The 5,208-nt window shown below is 33.2% G+C and overlaps 1 long non-coding RNA gene across 1 annotated transcript; it reads left to right on the top strand.

The window, feature by feature from the left end:
- Positions 1–216: 216 nt before the first annotated feature.
- LOC104646267 (uncharacterized) lies at positions 217–2,358 on the top strand. Its single transcript, XR_740411.4, has 4 exons — positions 217–1,219; positions 1,309–1,595; positions 1,726–1,838; positions 2,176–2,358. It is a non-coding gene; the product is annotated as an uncharacterized lncRNA (long non-coding RNA).
- Positions 2,359–5,208: the final 2,850 nt, after the last annotated feature.

Here is a 5,208-nt window from a genome sequence, read left to right as displayed (position 1 = left end):
TCCCTAAAAAGTAGGGTTTTCTTCCTCAACTCTCCATCTCAGCTCCTATTTTCTTAGCTTAAGCCGTCTCAGTTCCGTCGTCTCAGCTCTCCGTCTCCGTCATCCTTATATGAGAAATGTTTCCACTCTTCTGCTGCTTCAAGTGAAAGTTAATTTCTCTTTTTCATATATGTTCATCTCCTCTAGAATATTGTGCTATGGTTTTGTGATCTCTTGAAAGGTGTGGAAGTGGTATTTGCAAAAGAAAAATATTTTTTTTTCATTTTAGCTGAAATTCTTACCATTTGAGATTGAGTTTTATTTGGTGATTCTTCTTATAAAATATATTTATGTTCATCTACTCTATACGGATAAATAGCTAACCCAACTAGAAGCTATCTCAATTAAGCTGCGAATGATATGTGGTTGATGTTGATTAATTGATTGATGAACCTTCATGTTTCAGCCCTTTTCTTGCTTTCTCTCTTCGAGTTGAGTTGTTCCATTCCATAGTGTAGTGTAATTTTTATCTCCATATTTTTGAATTGATGACAACTAATGTGTGCAAAAAAATACTGAGAGTTTTTTCCGATGAAATATCTTATGAATCATGTTAAATGGACTCATTCACATGATATATCCAATATGTATGTAAAAGCATACACAAGGGAAAAATATCACACTATGAAAAAAAATTTACTTGCTTTTTTTTGTGATAGTCATTTGATACTCTTCTTTCATTCTTATAAAACATGATATTATGTGGGTATGACTGTATTTTGTTCTGATATTGGATAAGTATCTCCATGCCTATTGTGTTTGTAGTTCAACATCACTGAAAGTTTCTTTATTTAGACATGGTAGTACATTTTTTAGGAAGCCAACTACACTCTTATATCTTCTTATAGATATGGATCGAGGCAGAGCTCATGGGAAGTTCTTTGGTAGGAGTAGTCCTGAGATTCATGTAAGCATGCCAACTATTCCTATGCCACTATAGTTTCTCCTCAACAAGGTGGTACCCCAACTGTTGAAACATTAGGTCAAAGTAACATCCCAACTATCTCAGAGGCACCTCCAATTACCCCAAAATAATGTCTTCAAATTGACACAACTTGGAACCTTCTATAATATTCTCTAGTTTCATAACCAAGTCTTTCAGGAACGATGTTGATCCTATAGAGTCAATTGGAAAAGTGTTTCAAACAATGTAAAAGATGGTTACTTTGGAGAATTTAAGGTATTAATTTTCATCATAAATAAGTTTGGAAAGTGTATTCATACTTGAAGATAGGATATTGATATATTTACTTTCAAAAAAAATTTCAGAAAAAATCGATTGGGACATTTTTATTAGTGAAAGTGAAGTGAAGAGACATTGGTTGGTCAAGGCGGTCGTAAAATATAGAAATTTTATCTCTAAAATACAATGGGGAGGAGTTAGGCCAGGTTTCGTACCTGAGCATTTTTGGGAAAAATGGACACAACTTTGGGGAAGTGAGGAGTCTATTAAAAAGTTATAAACAAATGCAAAGAATCGTTGTGATAGTCATGAAGTTGCTGCTGGGACTCACACAGGTGGCGCTATCTCAATTGGAGAACATCACAATAAACTTGTAAGTATATATTTCACAAATTATATAAGTAGAATCTTTAGGTTGTCTGATATATACTCTTGTATCTAAATACATATTATGCAATAGATATTTTTGTATCAGAAAAGTGATTTGAATTTTCTTTTGTAAGGGCAATTGAAATGGTTCAAGATCTAACATTAAGTGACTTACATTTGCACGCACATCCATATGCATGTTCATGATGGAAAATTTTTTGTTGGTGAACACTCTCGAATTGTCCATGTAAGTCTAAAACTTAGAAAATGCAAAAAGATATTTCTTTTTTAGGTCTATCATAATGGTTAATTTCATTTCTAGTATATCAAGATATGGTTGGTTTATGTTGTTGGAATATATGAAGATTTGGTTGGTTTATGTTGTTCGAAGTAGTATTAAGACATATAAATCTTGTTGAAAGTAGTATTGAGATATATGGTATGTTTATGGTTTTGGAAGTAGTATATGAATATATGATCGGTTTATGTTGTTTGTTTATGCTTTTTTTTAAGAAAAGGGTAACTGATTTTGATTTATGCTGTTGGAGGTAGTATTAAGACATGCAAATGTATTTCTTTTTCAGGTTTATCATAATCCTCTGCAGACTCTTGCAAAGTAGACTTCATGTAATCTTGGTTCTTGGCATCCTCTTTTCTTTTTCATTTCTTTCTCAATTTTCTTCCCTATTTTCTTGTTAGTTTATTGATTAAATTATCAGGAAATGGAACAAACTGTAGTGTCACTGTCATGTAATACAGAAAATATACTACATCATCAAGTTTACTTTTTCCTGGATCTAGTCAGATGAAGAAACTAGATATAAGCTTCTATCTATTTTTGTAATGCATCATATAAGCGTTAATTATTGAATTGAACTTGCATGCACCGTGAAATGAATGTTTTTTGGAGTACAAATACAAAAGCCTCTCCAGTCATTTGATATTCTTTATGTTGTGGTTTGCAAGTGTTCTTACCTTGTGCATCTTCTTCAATAATGAATCAACCATGGAGGTGTGTTTTTTATTTTTTACAAGTTCATGAAATATTGTGAATCAAACTTCATTTTTTCTTCTATTTCTGGGAATGTTTTTAACTTTGAGCACCCTGAAAGAATGAAATTTTCAAGCTTTCCGAATTGACTTCTCTTTGCTAGAGTCTTAAATTTCCGTAGTGCTTCTGATTCAACAAAACTGGCTTTTCAAGATCTCCAATAGAAAAATTTATTTCTACCAAACTTGTGCATTCTACAAGAATGTTTCATGCGTTTTCCAACCTTTGAGCTAGCAAGTTGAGTCTGCTGCTTAGTCGGTATGACGGAAACTCTCGTTTCATTTAAATTTTCTAACTTGTTTCTTCATGTGTTTTTTGGGGACATGAATATTTTTTTGAATATTGTGTTGTCACAACTGTAACTTACAACTTTAATCTAAGCTTTAATGTATTGTAAGTTGGCTAAAGAGTATAACACATTTAGTTAAGCTCAAAGGCTTATGTATGTTTCTGCCTATTCCTTCCCTTTTAATTTTATTGAGATCTTTAATATTTTCTATTTACAGTAAAAACATGAAGAAATATTATGGGAGATAACAACCTCTCAGTCTGATATTGATCAATGTGAAGCATACTACCAAACTGCCAGGGGAGAAAAGAGGAAAAGAATGTACGGTCTTGGATCTGAAGCAAAAACTTACTAGATTCAGAATATTTGTGCCTCATCCTCTGCAGCACCTTCAGTTTCACAATCAACATCGACATGAAATATGAATGTGTTTTTGAAGGAAACGATTCCTTCCATTATTAAAATTTTTCTTCCGGTTAATATGGAGAGGGTACAAGAACTAGTTACTCCCACTGACAATCCATCACTGGTGGCACCGATGGTGCCTATTGCTACTACTAATGAGGAGGAGGTTGATCTCGTAGTTTCAAGTGATGAGGGTATTTCTTAATTAGTCTCCTATAGCTTTAATATTTTAGTTAACTGTCTTTTTGAGAAGTTCAAATTGTACTATGACAATATTTGATGAATGTAAGTTCTCTTAAGAAAGTTGATAGTTTGTTTTTGATGTTTTGCACCGAAAGTATGTGATTTGGAATTTGCTATCTACAAGCTTTTAAACCCTGTAAATATTATTTTATATGAATATTTGTTATTTTAGAGGTATTTAGTAATGTTTTAGCAACAAATTAAATGACAATTTGGTTGCCGCTATAAAAAAATATTGGTGATAGATTAGCAACGGAACATTTTAGTGGCAAATATGTAGGCTAAAAATAACATAATATTTTGTGACGGAATTTCTGTAAATTTCTTCGCTAGTTTATTTGAAGCGATGAAATTAATTATGAAATTAGCAACGAACTACATAAGTATAAGGACGAACCAGTCTGTCAGTAACGACTGACAAAGGATATCATTTGTCTCTAATGCGTCACTAAATTTGCGATGGATTTATTTTTTCATCGTTGACAGATTACTAATGAGAAAAATAGCAACAACGAACAATGCATCGCAAAGCTGTCACAAATCATGTTTAGCGACGGAACAACATACATTAGCAACGAATTTAATCAGTTGCTAATGCTATTTTTTCTAGTGAACGTCAAGCTTTGCGAGTGGAATTCATCGGGGTGATCCCTATCAAGGTATGTGAGATCCTTTAGTGTCAGTTCAATTCATCCACATACCAATCTTTTTTCAATTCATTGATTTTCGAGTTGGTTGATTGATAAAAAGTGAAGTTCTTGAAGAACATTGTTAAATTCTTGTTGGTTGAGTTGTTGCATGCCTAGTGTTGATTTGACTTGTTTTTCCGGGTTATTTTTTGGGTCAAATCTATTAGGTATTGAGGTTAGTAATGATCCTAAGTGTTTGGGGAAAAGAACCATGGAAGTTTAGAGGGTTTTGAGATAAATAAACGGAGGAAAAAGTTGAGAAAGCCTGTGTATAGGGCTTTGGAGTGTCGCGCCTCCCATGGACCCATGGGACAATCTCTTTCCGCACCCCAGCTTGGCTTCTGAAGTTTGGGGCCTGGCACCTTACGCCTCTCAGAGCGCCAAGGACGTTAGTTCACCCCATTCATTCCCCACTCTTTCGTACTAGTTTCTAAGTGATGTAGCCATGTTTCTTTGTTGATTCCAACACTCTAAGGTACATATAAACATCATAAAATCATCCATAAACATGATATAATGAACCTTGTACCCATAATTCAATTTAAGAAAAGCTAAGATTAAAGTCAAACAAGTTAAGAGTCAAGTTTTGAAGTTAAGAAGCAAGTCAAAACAAAGTTTTTAAGAGTTCTCAAGGGTCTTTAACAATATCTTAACTTTGCTCAAAGACTCAAGTTTCAAGCTAAGTAAAGAGTGAAGAGTAAAGATTAAAGTTAAAGTTTATTTCTTCAAAAGTATATGGGGACTACGTATTTCCCAAGAGATTTAAAATATCTTCACATTTAAATAAGAATAGAAACTGAAATTTCCAAAGAGCCTTCGGGCTAGTTTTCAGAAAAGAATAATAGCTTTATAAATTGAAGCAAGCAGGGAAACTAAGATTTCCAAGATAGCCTTTGAGCTAAGCTTTGAGCAGTAATCTTAAATCATAGAAGAAGTATAT

The sequence above is a fragment of the Solanum lycopersicum genome, chromosome 3 (genome assembly GCF_036512215.1).
Source record: "Solanum lycopersicum chromosome 3, SLM_r2.1".
Taxonomy (NCBI): Eukaryota; Viridiplantae; Streptophyta; class Magnoliopsida; order Solanales; family Solanaceae; genus Solanum; species Solanum lycopersicum.
The sequence above is the reverse complement of the archived record's forward strand: the minus strand, read 5'-3'. Positions and strand labels throughout refer to the sequence as shown.